This window comes from Momordica charantia (genome assembly GCF_013281855.1).
Source record: "Momordica charantia cultivar OHB3-1 chromosome 3 unlocalized genomic scaffold, Mcharantia_2.0 BLBB01000003.1, whole genome shotgun sequence".
NCBI lineage: Eukaryota > Viridiplantae > Streptophyta > Magnoliopsida > Cucurbitales > Cucurbitaceae > Momordica > Momordica charantia.
Genome location: NW_028275161.1, coordinates 15,295,128 through 15,311,929, shown reverse-complemented (window position 1 = coordinate 15,311,929; position 16,802 = coordinate 15,295,128). Strand labels below are relative to the sequence as shown.

Here is a 16,802-nt window from a genome sequence, read left to right as displayed (position 1 = left end):
GAGTGAATTAGTATTCAATCTCGTCTAAAACAAGATTGAATTTTAATGTCAAAGCGAGCATAGTTCAACGATAATTAACATATACCTCTAATCAAAAATATCGTTTCAAATATTTAAAACTCTCGAGAGCTCCAAATTGTCTTTATGATGTTTTGTCCTTATTTAAATTGTATTAGTTTTTATACTAGGTGTGTCTATGTTTAATTGTAGTTCGGACTTGTATTAATACTCTATTAATATCATATTTTATTTTATGATTGTGAAAAAAATATTTGTCATATACGCATTGCTTTTACTTATTTAAATCATCACTGAGTAGTTTTTATTTGTTTATATAGTCACTAAAACGAGTTTCCAAATACTCGATGAAAATTTGAAAATCCACCCATATCTATGTTTATAATGACATTATCCTAAGGTGATGCTAGGTGCCCATTATTTACTAGGCTTCACATCAACAATGCTATTAACATCATTAATTAGTCTGGGGACTGCCAAAGCGAGTATAACTCGACGATAATTGGTAAATATCTCCAACCAAGAGATTGTGACTTCGATCCACACACCACACATGTTATACTCAAAACAAACAAAACAACAACAAAAACAAAAAAAAAAAGGTCTTGGAGACCATTTACTATGAAAAATTAAAACAAGAATCCAACCTTCACTTTGATTTGATCGACATAACACATTAATGTTTCTTTAAAAAGTACAAATTTCAAATACTACTATTTTCGTCCTTGTAATTTCTAACTTCGATTAAGAACCAAAATACAACTAATTTGATGACATTTGGTGACAACAAATGTTATTTAAGGTGGCCATAGAAGCAACACGACGATCTACCCGCATAGATTAGTTTGTAGAACCTCTAAACCTTGCAACTTTCACCTACAAATATAATGATTCTCGACATTAAGTCACGTCATTTATCACGTCGTCTTTAAGTATCATATCTTATACTAGATTTATGTGTATGACGACTCGATAATTTTGCATGAATCTCTCAAATTATGCATACCTATGCAATAATGCACCAAACATATCAAGACCTTAGCAAGCAAAAAAAAAATCTTGATATCACACTTGCACTTGAAGATTTTAGAATTGAAAATTTTATTAAGAAATTTAAGCATTTAGTAACCATTTATGTGGCTTCTTTCTATTTTCTAAAAAAATTCTCTATTTTCTCAAAATATTCTTAAAATTATATAGAAAGTTTGGAAACAACACAAATAAATTTTTATTTCTTATTTCCATTTCTAATTTATTCCAAAATAAAGATAAAAATATTATTTTATCGTTAACGATATTGAGATCATCTAATCTATTGGTTTATTAAAAAAGAGGGGGAAAACAAGAAATAAGGCCAATTACAAACGTGCCATTAAAATACACTAAAGAGAATTTCAAAAAATATTCAGATAGGACAAGTGAAGACATACAATAATGTTGAAAGAAAATGGTTATAATAACAAAAGAGAGATGAAAACAAAAGGATTAATTTAAAATTTAAATACTTTGGTATATAAACTTTCCAACATTCTTCATCCATTACTTTCAACATCCTCTAACATACTTTCAAGTTTGTTTATTTCAAAAGTAACCATTTTACTCAAACATTCCTTCTAATCCATATACTTTCAAGTTTTGTTTATTTCAAAAAGTAACCATTTTAACTCAAACATTCCTTCTAATCCATATACTTTCAAGTTTTGTTTATTTTAAAAAGTAACCATTTTAACTCAGCTATTTTCATTTTTATTTAATTTCTTTCGGTAATAATTTTAATACGACACTTTACTAACTAAATTTTTTTAAATTGCAACCATAAAATTTGAATTAAATGATTTTCACTAGGTACAAAATTTGTGTCAAAATTTTACAAATATAGATTAAAATAAACATTTTGATAGTATAAGAACTAAAATTAAAAATTAAAAGTACAAAACCCAATAAACTGTATGAACCAAAATGAATGTTTTAAAAATACAACAACCAAAATATGCGGAACCAAAAGTGAAAAGTACAAGGATCAAGTAAGGAGACAAATTCTAAAGGAGTCATCATTTTTATAAAGTAAATACTAGAAGTTAAATTAAAAGTTGATGCAATAGAAGCATGATGAAGGGAGATTTTCCTTTTATGAGAGGCATTCTACATCCCACTAAACACAGTGATTTCCCCAAACAGTTTAAATCTGTGCCTCTCAAGAATCCTTTTAGGCCACATGATGCAGAAAAGCATAAGCTATATCATATATGAATGAAAATGAGGGGCATAATTAGAGCTTCTGGAAAGAAAGCAGAAGGATAAATAATTCCTCAAACAGGATTGATGGGCAAAATTGTTCATTTCCAAAATCCAAACAGATGCTGAGATGCAAAAAAAAAACTAGCTTTCCCACCACAAAGATAATTAAATAGACAATTATACCTTAACTTTAGATACTCTTCTCCGAGCATGTGCAAATAGGAAGAGAACGAGGAGTAAGATACAAAGCATTACTAACGAAAGAGTTTTCCATAGCTCGATGGCACGGGGTTGGTCGAATTTGCTTTCTGACCCATCCTGAAATTTTTGTTGCATTTGTATAAGAAATATAAACTTGCACTTGGTTTATTATCTGTCTGCTGAGTTTTGAACTTTTGTGTTCTGTGGAATGTAAAAAGTTTGTAAGTGTTCGTATGTTCGTCCATGAACGTGCCAGTGTTCGTCAGATGGTGTATTTGCAGGTGAGAAAGCATTTCAAATTGGAAGAGATTTTAAATGGATAAGGAAGTTGGAAGAGAAATTTAAAGGGCTAAGGAAAGGAATTGAAAAGGCTTACTTTCATATCAAGATTTCCCATAGTTGCAGGTGTCTCGTTGTAAAGATTTTCTGAGCATGCTTAAAAAGTTCCAAATCCAGGTAATTGAGTGTTCTAATCTGCTGCAGAACCTCTTCAGAAACATGTCGTCGTGCCTGCAAGAAAGTATTGATGTTTAAAAGAATCGGCAAATGACCTTATCATAATCGAACATTTTTGGTTCCATGTTCTCTTACATCTTTCACTTAGAGCAATAAAAGAATTAAGTAAATTTATATACGATGTGTAGATATTCCCGAAACCTCCCAATCTCTAAACAACGTAAAAGAAGCGCCCATGTTGGTACCGGTTCCGGAAGGGTAAACAAAAAAGGAATGGTTTCTTGGTTTTTGTTCTTTCTTTTTCATTGTGGACAAATTTCTTTAGAAATGAGAAGCGAAAATAGACAACAATCACGCGGTCCTTATGTTTCTCAAAAACTAAAACAAAAAGAACTCCTAAGAAATCCACTCAATTTTCCAAAAGGACTATGACTTCAAATATAATGGATCAGCAAAGCTTTTATGTGAAGGACCCTATACGTTTATTCTCTAGCAGAGTAATGGTGACAATAAAACTCAGTAGAATCGGGTATCGACTTGTACCTCTTTTGAGAAATTTGCAGGAGATATCTTCTTTAAAGAAGCAAACCGACGACGTGATTGGGTCTTTAGTAGACTTGAAATGCACCCTTCATAAACTTCAATAAGTTCTGTGGCAGTCATCTGCCATGCAGAAATCAAGGAATACAACTTTAGACCAGATATATATAAACTGCAGATATAAAATTTTTCTGAGGTGACTTACATTTTCCCTTTTTGTTTCAACTTCTTTCGTAGGGTAGGGTAGCCTTTTCATCCAAGGTATTATTATTCTGTAATGGAAACGCATGATAAATAACAATCTCGAATTATGCAAATGAAATAAGTAATAAACAGGGAGAGGAGTTTGCCTGATCAACATTATTCTCAAGCTCAGAATCCAAATGCAAAGAGCTATTACCTGTAATTCAAAATGAGACGTTAGACAAACCACAGGACAACATTTCTCATAAACCCCAAAAAATATATATAAATTCAGAACTACATACACCTTTTTTTTATTTTCATAGATTAGAAGTACTTCATTGAAACTTCCTTAGTTAGAGGAGCTCTCCCCTCCTTTTGTAAATTATCATTGCTCTTAAATTCTTAATGAATGATTACCTGTCTATTATATTAAAATATACCCTCTTTGAATGAAAAGACAGAAAAAAAAATAAACCTGATTGATTGTCAGCTAAAGTGTCCATGCTAAAGTTGGCATCTTTTAGCTGTGAAATCACCTGTGCACCAACCACATTTGCAAACATCGCCGCAGATTCCTTATGTTCCGCAGTTAGACCAACATATAGCATATCGTCCAACCTCTTCTGCAAGATTTACAAGCATCTACCATAATTGCAACCATAAGGAGGCAAAGTATCAGAAAAATAATTGTCCAAGTATTGACTTATAACTTAAGAAACCTTCTCTGTTACCTTTGCCACATGAAGCACATGTTGACCAAGACTCTTATGTTCCTGTACACAGTGCCGGATCTCATGTGATTCAGCTAGGTAGGAGTTGTTTGTCAATCCAGCTATCTGTACACTTTTCAATAGTCAACTATCAACCACATTTTGAAAAGAACGAAAAAGTGCATCATAAATGCATTATTAATAGTGTATTGCACCAAGAAAACTGATATCTGATTGGTATTATTTAAACAACTTCATATAGCTGATGGTGTTTGAAAGTACCAAAAAACATCGACAAATGTATAAATTATAATAACTTAGTAATTTAAACTTGAAGCCCACACGAGACAGCACTCATTTGGTAGCTGATCCCAATAACCAAATGAGGGGCCAAATTAACTGGCTAACTTCCGGGTCGAGAAAATTGAGAACACTATAATCACTCTTTAAAAAAATTGGAAATAATTCATACTCGTACACTATTATATCTTACAAACCAGATGATGTTAAAGTGAAACGGGACTGGAGATGACATACAAACAAATATATCCATCTAGAGAACAACCAACAGTGAAAACTGTCTAAATCACAATAATGCCAATACTTTTAACAAATTCAGAATTACCTGGAAGGTAGCCCCATTATGAATAATCTCATGAGCAATGGGCTCATCAATAAACTCATGCAGTGGCATAAGAATGTCCTCCATGTCATATGGACTATTGCTCTTGACCTCACTAAGACCCTTCTGCTTCTAGCATCTCTCTGTTCAGAACATTCAGTAGATAGTGATGTTTTGATAAGATTGTAGTTAGTAAATAAGAGAGAAAAAATCAAGATTAAATGATTAATAAAATATATCATATCACACACATAGGCTAAAAGCCCACAACCGTAATTTCTCATCATTAAATTCCTTTGAGACTACTCCACATTAATTTGTAGAAATAACTGTTTCCCTTTTAATTTTTCACTTGAAATCGTTATTGACAAGCTCATAAAGAATAAATCAGTTCCAGAAGGAAAAAAAATAAGAAGAAGACTGAAGAAAGAAAAAGGTCATCCATTAAAGCAAACTAAAAAAAGGTTCCAAAGACTGATTTTTCTACAAACTCTAGATACAGCTTGCTTTTCTTATCAAATTCTCATTCTGACCAAAACAGCTCCAAGCTTGGTGTTATATTAAGCATGAAGCACAGCCTCAATTCTCATTCATGATATTTTACAAAGATACAACATATTCTATCTGCAGATGAGAATGGAAAAATAAAATCCTCAATCCCCATGGCTTTCTATACAATGAGGCGGATAAAACTGTAATTTCTTTTATTGATCTAAGAATAGTGAAATATAATTAGAGATGTAACCCAAATGGAAATTTGATTGAACCATATGTCTACACAGCTAAAAAATACACCATGACACAAATATGGCCATACAATACATATACAAAACCAAAAGAAACTACAAGAATTAGGGAAACAGAAAGGAAAAAGGAAATAAGGGGGCAGCATTTATGACACTGCCTCACCAAACCCCCTTGTGTCCCGAAGCATGCCTTTAAACACATTTATAATCACTAGGTAATCCTAGATCTTGTATAAATGTATTCGTGTAAGCAAGTCATTCATGTTCTATACATCTAATTATATTTTTCTCCACTTGTTCAAAAAATTCATTATGAAGATGCACAATGACAAGATTGGCAAACAGGACACTTACTCGAGCAAATAGGTCTCCCCTCATCCATGGAACCAAATACTTCCACGGCCAAATATCTAGTGTGCTCACTCCCTTTGTCTTAGCACGTACGGTTTTGGACATTTTTGTAGCAGAAGCCAGGTTGGGATGTACCAAAAATCTAGCTGCTACCTCAACTGAAAATTCATAAGAACTAAGAACCGGTCAACTGGATTCCTGACAATTGTCACCACTGAAGTTCTCTCCTTGGGAAGTTTTTGCATCATGCTATAATCATCATGAGTAGCTAACAATCTGCACTTTGACTTGCTGCAATTCAAATACAATACATACAGATGCAAGAAAATTAATAGAATACTATCACAAAGTTAGTCTTGGATCCAAAAGTTTTAGGTTCTGATTTCAATACGTTTCCCTTCATCTCCTGATATCATAGGAAGGGCCGGGCCCTTCCCCTACCTCCCAAAGTAACATAATATCAAAAATTTTTTCCACTCCCCTTTCCCCAAGCCCCCCAAAAAATAACATAATGTTGAAAAAAATAACATACTCTCTAGTTGCTATTTTTTGATGAGTACTTCTTTAACCAATGTTCTTCTATTATTCTCTTCCTCAAAAAGTTGTTCTCAGTTATGATGATAAAAATATGATTAATTGAATTTTCTGTATTCAGGTTTCAGTTTTTCATATGTAAAATGGGTTTGAAACTAAAGATCAATAATTTTGTAAAATATGTAAAATAGGTAAAATTAAAACTAGAAAAACATAGAATATTTTCAAAAGTTAAAAGCACCTCATATGAAACAATTTGAAAAAGAAAATGACAACCATCATGAGAAATAAAATTATACCTGGGATCAAAACGAAGCTTATCATAAGAACGGGGACACTCTTGAGAGCTTGGGTACACTTTTTCAAGAAACTGCATACCATTACGGAACCAAATAAACACTAAAACTCCGATACTTGGGTGGTCAATATTCAGTAAATTTCATGATTTTGGAAGTTACCAATGGTAGTATGATCGCCCTCCTGTTCTTGGGACATGAAGAAAAAACAGTAAATCTTGCAGTGTATGTTTATCTTTGTTGACACCTTGATGGAGAGAAGATGAGGCCAATTTTTGACAACCCTTTCACAGTGTCCAAAATTGTTTTCAACGGTTGAAGCACATGCTGGCATATAATGCAAAGAACTTAGTTTATCAATAAATAAGAGCAAGATGCCAAGAAAACATGACGTTACAAAATATTACAGATTTATTGCTCAAATTGATGCAAATAATATGACTTTCTCTGTATTACCTTCAAGATCAAATTTGTGGATTCACATTACTTTACTAAAGGCAAGTGAGCAATATAGGGTAAAAATGGAAGAAAAAGAAATTGGATAAAGAAATCTAAAGAATAATGCAGAGGTAGGCAGGTACCAACCTATTCTGAAGAATATCAGAAACAAAGTTAACTTAGTAGTAGGATCCATGCATCTCACTCCTTCAACCACTGAAAAAGCAGAGGTTAAAAGATTAAGGAAAGAGCATTCATAGAAAAAATGATTTATGTATTTACTAAATAAGGGGACAACAAAACCATATATAGGATATCAGATCCTTCATACCATCTCTTAAAAATCAAGATATTGAGCTTGAAAACAATATTTCTCCATTGGCAGACATCAATCATTAGTCAACCTCCACAATATTCTTAAAATCATTGACTAAACCTCTATTAAAAATCAAGATATTGAGCTAAAAACAATATTTCTCCATTGGCAGACATCAATCATTAGTCAACCTCCACAAATATTCTTAAAATCATTGACTAAACCTCTATTAAAAATCAAGATATTAAGCTAAAAAACAAATATTTACCCATTGGCAGACATCAATATTAGTCAAATAACATCTCCACAAACATTCTTAAAATCATTGATTAAACATTTCTCTAAAGCTCAAACCTTATTCGCTCTATGAGAAAGCATCCTCAGAACTAATAACGAGGTAAAAAAATCAGCCACAAGCCAGACCAAAAGACCCACCTAAAAATAACCGCACCAGAGAATCACAGATTCACCAGACCAGAAAGGAGATGATAATAGCTCGGGAATTTAAGAAGCGAAAGAAAAAAGCGAAGAAATGCAAAGGAAGAAACAAACCCACCAGGCGCAAGAGTTAAAAAGAAGCACACAGAAGAGGAACAGAAACGAAATCCATCGATTCAAGCGGCAAGAAACAGAGCATTAACCCGACAACAACAAGAAAAAGGGAAACCCAGAAGGAAGATGGATGTCCTACCAGTATCGGTTTGAGGGATCTCGTGCTCATAAATTCCGAGATCGTGTTGGGATTCCGAGAGACAGGCCTCGCGATCAATGAGGGCCCACCAAAATCCCGCCTTCAGAAACTTCCAGAGTCCCAGAAAGGCACTTTCCCCCTCAAATTTTCTCAGCATCCAAACAGAAACCATCAAAACAAAAGGGAGGAAAAAAAACCAATCAAAAATTTCTCCGGTTGGTGGGAAATAGTGTTGAAAACAAGGGCTAGATTTTCTCCACCTCCGAGAACGAAGGGGAGAATTAATCGCTACGCCCAAAAACTTCAACAGCTTTCTTTTCCACTCTCTGAAACAGAGAATTGGAATGATTTTCGTAAGAATATGAAAAAAACAGAGCGCCATTGGACATATATATATCCACAGAGGCACAGTTGACAACTCCAAAATGACGTTAAAAGACAGCCTGCCTAACAGAGAGATACTTCCTCTGGAGGGGTAAATTGTAAACCAACATTGCCACCATTAATTTTACATTAAGTTACTTTTCAAAGAAAAAAACAAAAATTTGTACTAGGTTAAAAAGTTTTAAATATTTATATATAATGGATAAAATTAATAATAAATATCTATCGTCTTTAGTTTTCATATTCAATTAATCAAATGAATTTATCTTTTGGTAGATTTGTATTTTAATTTATTTTGGATTAGAAATCCTGAAAATTTCACTATTTTCAGATTTGAATTTAAAAATTTAATCGATATAATTACATTAAAAAAATTTGATAAATATATTATTTCATATTATCAATCTAACATATATCTTTCTATCATCAATGGATTGGAAATTAGAATTTCTTTATATCCAAATGGTGTTGAACAAAAAAAAATTATTTCATTTTTTAAATAAAATATGTAAAACATAATATATTTTAAATTACTATGTTAATAAATTGATTAAATCAGCTAAGATATGCATATTGGAAAAAAATATATATATATAATGGTTTTCTTTGAATATTTTGTTTCAGATTTTTGTTTCTGGATTAATGATTACAGCATTCTAAAAATTTCACACTTGCCAGTCAAATATAGTAAAACTAAAAACAATTAGATGTGAAATTGAATTTTGATACCGTAATTATGTTTTTAAATTTTATACTCATTTGTCTACCGCAGTTTTAAGAAAAATAATAATCAAATTTTTGAAAAGGAAATTGTAAATGTGGCTAAATTGAAATTTGAACTTTAAAAATTTGTTAGCAGATTAGATAAATAAATAAATAAAAGTAAAAAAAAACTATTTTTTTTTTTTTTTGGACAGAAGGTAGAATGGTTTTTTTAGGGAAAGACTTATCAGTAAAATTAAAGGACACATGGGCTACATGCTATGAAAGTCTACTCTTCAAAAGGAACTGAAATCCAAAATAATAACTCACTTTAACGTCTCTAGTTATAAATTTAAAAAAAAAATGACTACTTTAATTTTAAACTATGGAAATTTTGAAGATTTTATTGAATGAATATTCTTATTTCAAGAAGCCTTTATGAAAGCAGAAAATGCAAGATATTTTATCAAGCAATACGTGGAGTTATTAACTTCTGATACAATTAGTAAAATGCAAGATATATGTTGGTAGATAAGTCATCAAGTTCCATTAAATTAGGTTATTTAAAAAAAAAAAGAAAGTTCCATTAAATTAGGTCAAAGCATCAACGATAATTGGCATATACTCTCAACCAGAAGGTTGTGAGTTCGAATCTCCCCAACATGTTGCACTAAAAAAAAGTTCCATTAAATTAGCATTCGTTGTTTATTATCAATAATATCTTATAAACATTTAGGTTGAAATATAGCTTTTAAATTCAATTTCAAAGATAGATGGACCAATATTAGTTCATAATAAAACAAAAACACAACTTTGAACAAATTATTTTAAAAAATCTCATTTAGTGATATATATTATTATTCTTTATTCAAACATTTAATATTCTCTTAATCTATTATGTATCACAACTATTGAAAGCTAGAATCTATTAAAAAAGTAGAGATACCTTAATCACTGAGCTATGTGAGTTATGTTCTTGATGTTCATGATATATTAAGATTTTTTTAAAAAAAAATTAACTAATTTCCTTTTCTTTTTTGAAAAATCAAATGAAAATTTTTAATGTTGTCCTTATTGATAAAAAATTAAAAAAAAGGAAAATTTTTAATGTTGTGATCCATAAAATAGTCATTATGAAAAAAAAAATACCATAGTATTTGACCCACTATTCCTAACATGACTCCACTCCTAAAGAGGAAGTTTTTCATTATGAACTGATAAACACTTCAGTTTTTGTATTCTCTCTTTATTATGGTCAAGACTTTTGCATTTTTCTCTATAGCTTTAATAGGTATTTTTTTGTGAAGAAACTGGTGGTGGAGTGGTGGTTTTAAGTACTTGAATTTAATTTAAGTTTGAGGCCTTAAAATGGTGGGTGGAAATACAAATTTGAATTTGTAATTGATATCGTTGTAGTCTTCGATTTAGTTTAGGGAAAATAAAGTATAGAAATGTTTAAAATAAGACGTTATTTAGTAGATGGAATCTATTAGTAGAAGTAAAAGATAAAATGGCTCAACCTATAATAAGTTAAGTTTAATACATGGTCCACAAATAATCTATATTGATTTGACGTATGGATCCAACCGCTATCTTAAATCCAAGTAAAATCAAGTGTTTCAAGGAAACACTAATTGATAGAGGATGTAAAAAGTATCAATATTTTTGGGGTTAAAGCTTGATCGCAAGGTCCGAGACGACCTAGAAAGCACTGGAACATGATCAACTTTGTAAGCCTACTTGGGTATTGAGCTTTAAGATATTACGTATAAATAAAAAGAGAGATAGTCTGGTTCTTATAAGCTCTTGATTCTTAAGTGCCGCTGAGAATGTTCTGTCAAAGGACCCATGACTTGGCCCTTTCTCTGGCACACTGCCATCGAATCCACTAATCCTCCAAAATATCATTCAACAACTTACTAACGAACGAACTCGACATATGACACATGATGAGTCATAATAGGATAACCCATCAACCTTTTAAATAAAAGCTTTGGGTTAGCTTTTATTCACTCTAGAGCTTAAGCTAAAATTGTATTCCCTTTTTCCCTCTGCCAATGGGGGCCGTGGAACATTTTCTTTTTCTAATAATTCTTTCAATGATGTGTACTCACACATCTTCAATTCTTGAGATCGAGATATCACAGTAACAATGACGAATAATACTTTTTGGAATTCATTTTTTCTTATTTGGGAGAATTTTCACTGAAAGTGTGTACTTTTTGAAATGATCTAAATAAAACCAATGTTCAAGTTTTCAAATTAAGATTTGATGAATTTATCCATTTTATTTGAAAGAAGTAACAAATTACCTTTTCTCAAAAAAAGAAAAAAAGAAGCAACAAATTACCTAATTTAATTGAAAGTAATATAGGTAACATAAACAATACTCCTACAAATGTGGAAATGATATAAATTGTCATTGATGTCACATTATTTATCAATAATTGTAGTAAATATTATTGTTATTTATTTTCACTACACATATGAAACCTTATACACTTTAAAAAATATATAAAGTAAAGAACCAAACCTACAGAATATGGTTAATTGCACGTTAAATAATTCAGTCACACACAGGAGAGTGAAGTTTTCATTACAAAAAATTAAATTTGAGATATTAAGTAGTATTGTCATTGGACTAATAATTTTCTTTCTATAAAATGTGGAATTGAAAGTTAAGGCAAAAATTTCACTAGTCTACCTATGAGACATTAGAATAAAATATTCAAAGTCACCTCAACCTGACTGTAGCATGTCATCAACCGTTCCACGCTCAAATAAAACATATAAAAATGGATTATCACTTAATTAGAAAAAAAATTGCAGTTTCAATCGTGTAAAGTCCCAACATTGTTAAGGATAACAGTACCTCAAGTCCGGAAGTATCTTCACAATAGTATGATACTGTCTGCTTTGGATATAACATTCATGATTTTTGTCTCATGTTAATGGAGATATCGTCCCTCACATATATACCAATGTTTTCTCCTTCGCTAGCCAATGTGGAACTTTGTTTGCACTCCTTATAAACCCAATATGTAATACATATGTCAAAGAATATATCCTGATCAAGGTAGTTTTATTGGTTTATAGAACACTCTTTAACACACCTTAAATCAATCCGCTATCGTTTCATATAAGTTTTAGATATATCTTAAAATTTCAAAAATACTGCCAATATAAACATAACTCAATGATTCAGATATTTTGTTTGATTGCAGGTTCAGCTCTCCCTCCCCATCAACTTTCTTAATTTATTTTATAATTTTTTTTAAAACAAAAACCAACCTTCTCCCCTTTATCATTAAGATTAAGATTGTTTTCTTTTAAAAAATAATCTTTAAGAGAGTTAAAAGACACCAATTTGTGTTTACAAGAACAAATTTGGTGTGTTTCAACCTCCAAGGATACATAAACAAACAAAATGCCTCTCTTGTGATTCAACTTTCAAAAAATAGAGTACGATCGCCTGTGGGAGTTCTTCCATGAAATCCATTTGGTTTGACTCGAGATTGAAATTTTCAATCCTAAATTGAACTCTCTATGTTTTAATTTAAATCTTAAATTAAATTGTATTACAGTTAAATTATAGTTTTGGTTTCGAATTTTATTTTAATCCTTATGATTTAGAATTTTTAATTTGGTGTGTATGATTTCGTTAAACTTTCTCAGACATATGTTCATCTTAGCATGAAAAATAAATCTCGAAAACCTACATTCCTTTTAATATTAAATTACATCCTAATTTATCTTCATAATTTTCAAAAATCTACTAATATTCAAAAGGAAATACCCGTTTTCTCGATAACTTATTTTCCCTTTTCACCGACATACGTACTTTATAATGAATGTTAGCTTATCGTCTCTTCTTAATTAGCAAAACTATAAAAAAAAAAAAGGTGACACGTAAGAAAACTATAAACATTTAGTAATGGTGAAGACGACGGGAGAGATTTGACCAAAATCATATGGATTACTTTAAAACTTAGAGACCAAATTAAAATAAAGCACAAAACTATAAACACTAAAATAGTAGATTAAACCTTGTATTTTTAATATCTATAATTTAACCTAAACTCTATATCTTGTTTGAACTTTTACTTTTATTTTCTTTTAACTTTTGTTTATTATCAAATTATATTAGTTTTTTTTTTCTTTTTTAATAAAATATGGGGCAAGCGGTAAATGTCAAAACTTTCATACCAACAAACCTAATTTTATCTTTTGTCAATTTATATTTAAGTTCTAAGAACTAATTATTGAAATTCCAATCAAACTTTTACAAAATATAAATCTTCTTTTAGGCGTTCAAAATAAGTGGATTTTACTTTCCACTTTGAATTTCGAAATTCACAATTCCCAATATGTTTCAACGTCTTTTGAAACTCAATGCATTGCATGTGAACCCCGTGTTCTTTTAAAATCTGTTTCCCTTCTACTTTGGTGCAAAATTACAATATTACCCTTCTTCGAGATTTTTTTTCCCTCAACTTTGATATTCTAGTCCTCGTAGTTTTAAAAATTCATTTACTTTTCACTTTTATTCATCTTAGTTTTTATATTATTAAAACGTGATCATTTTGGTCAATATATTTTAAACTTTTCATTCATCTTAATTCTTGTACTTTTAAAATGTATATTTCGATTCTTGTACTTTAAAAAAATTATCATTTTGGTATCATTTTAATTTTAATTTTATCTTATTTTTTCTATCATAATTTTAACATTACAATATGCTCCTTGAGTTTCTTAAAATATAAATTTATATTAAAGAGTTTTCATTATATATATTACAAATAATGATCAAAATGATCACCTTTAAAAAATATAGGAACCAAAACGAACGTTTTAAAAAATATAAAAATCAAAGTGAACAAAAGTTAAAAATAAAGAGATCAAAATATAGCATGTAAGAATACAAATAACCGAAGATAAAAAAGTATATGGACCACAGTTATATTTAAATCTTTTATTTTTACTCCTCTACGAAATTACAATATTTCCCTTCCTTGAGAAAGTTTTTTTTTTTCCTCGTTATTTTTTAAATGTCAATAAGTAATATTTGTCGTTGGAGATTGTGAGGAATTAGAATTTTCGAATTATTAAATTAATTAATTAATTAAAATTTGCGAAGGACATCGCGCGCCATTCCCTCCTGTCCTATTATCAGTTCGTTATTTTGTTATTTCGTTAGTGGTGGGCCCCGCACAAATTCTCTCTCCCTCACTTTTTTTCCTTTTTTTTTTAAATTTAAAATGTCTGTGATATTATTATTATGTTGAGAAATTTTAAAAACAAACCCATGACCATAGGGACCCACCTTATCTATTGAATTTTTTTTTTTTTTTTTATTGAACCTTATCTATTGAATTAGAATTTGTTTGTTCCTACTTCCTAACATGTTTTCTTATTATTTTTTTAGTGTTAGCGTTAAATGATAGAAATACTGATGAATATTTATGAAAATTTTATAAAAATAATTAAAGTATAATAAATATTTAAATTAACAAATAAACATTTCATCGTTTTTTAATAAATTCAAAATATTAATATTAATATTAGTAATATTTTGTTTCGAACTCACTGATATGTAAAAATATTAACGAAAATTGAATACCTGGTTGTGAATTGAGTTCTTTAATGAGATAAAATATATTGGTTAAATTATGGCCAATTTGAGTTTAACTCAGCAGTAATTGACACCTATCAATGACTAAGAGATTATGAATTCGAATCCTCTATATAATATATATATATGATTACCCAAGAGTCCCCGATTCTTTGGTCTTTATGCCTATATACTTTGAGAAGATATATATCTATATATATGATTACCCAAGAGTCCCGATCCTTTGGCATTTATGCCTATATATCTAAGGAGTATGCACATTGTCCCTGTAGCATGGGGGGACGTCTAATCCTTTTGCCGCCACAAGGCTGGTTAATTGTATGCAGCAGGCTCGAAGACCCCTGGTTCTGGAAGACATATTAGTCAAAGAAATTTATTCACATATGTATTATGAATATGTTTATTATTTTAGTGGTTTTGTTTCCTTATTTATTAAACTTGAAGTTATTTATTTAAATGAAAAGTTGTTTATTTATTTTGTTAAAGTTACAAAGTTACACATTTGTAACTTTATATGTATTAAAGTTACATTATGCAATATATGTAAAGAGGTTACATAAGTGTTAAAGATACTTGTGAGATGTTACATGTTTGAAAAACCAATATATAGTTGTGGTTTTCCTCATTTGAGATATCAAGCTTTCTCATTTGAGTTCCTCCTCCTCTCACAAGAATTCTCTCTTCTTTTGGGGGTGTTGTTCTTGTTTGTGTTGAGAGCAACTACAAGTACGTGTGTATGAGTTCTGCCAGATCCGAGTAGTTCGAGATTACTATTCTACCGGAGTTAGTTGTTGTATCATGTCGCGACGATCGCTGTAATCTACTAGCAACTTGTGCAGAGCATGTTCAGGTTAGCACCATGGAAGCGTGCCTCGACTATATTTATCAAGTTTTGATGTTGATCAAGTTGTCAGAATCTGTATTGTTTGTAGCCAGTTACGTTCTATCAATTTGCCAATGTTATTCAGTTTATATATACAACGTATATTTACCCAACACCTTCTTTGATATTAAGGTAGAAAATTGGTTGGAAATTGACTCTATAAGGTATGCAATAATATATTGGAATAGTTCCTATGTGGGGTCATTTACTAATGCCACAAGACCAACTCACTCATAAATAACCTAAACATACATATGTTCACATGTGATCAACATATAATTCAATCAAATATTGAACATGGCAAGATGTCTTCCTATAGCCTCTTTGACACATGAGCCGCTTCTTCTAATGTTAGGTCAAGACTCAAAAGAATCCATTTTTCTTTTTATAAGAATATAGGTAGAATTGAATTTATAAAATGTGACACAAATAATGACTTTTCGTCGAGATGTCAATGTGAGTGGTCATCAAAGCAACAAACAATCTAACTTATGGGTAGACTAGTCTTTACAACTTCTAAACTTTATGACTCAGACTTTCATAACTAGTTGAGGCATTACTCAACCTGCGTCCTAGAAATATTTAATACCATACTAGCAAAATTTGTGAATATAAGAAAATAATTCACATAAATTATGTCAAATCAAACTAATTGCCAAATATATAAATTTTAAAAATATTGAATTATTGCCAAGACGAGCATAGCTCAGCGGTAATTGGTATAATTCCCAAAGGTTGTGAGTTCAATCCCCACCCCTACATATTGTACTCAAAAAAATATTGAATTGTTAACGAGCTCCTTTTGGTAATATTTCAATTTATTATTTTTCATTTCGGTTTCTTATTTATTGTGTCTTC

At 30.5% G+C, this 16,802-nt stretch overlaps 1 pseudogene across 1 annotated transcript; it reads right to left on the bottom strand.

Moving 5' to 3' along the window:
- Window positions 1-2,433: 2,433 nt before the first annotated feature.
- On the bottom strand, window positions 2,434-8,432 carry LOC148212455 (protein-tyrosine sulfotransferase-like; annotated as a pseudogene). The gene is made up of 13 exons (XR_015789640.1): window positions 8,344-8,432; window positions 7,484-7,552; window positions 7,061-7,225; window positions 6,902-7,015; window positions 6,072-6,359; window positions 4,975-5,112; window positions 4,371-4,475; window positions 4,115-4,262; window positions 3,804-3,853; window positions 3,659-3,725; window positions 3,457-3,576; window positions 2,834-2,967; window positions 2,434-2,574 (listed from the first exon to the last, which is right to left on the bottom strand). The product of XR_015789640.1 is annotated as a protein-tyrosine sulfotransferase-like (transcript).
- Window positions 8,433-16,802: the final 8,370 nt, after the last annotated feature.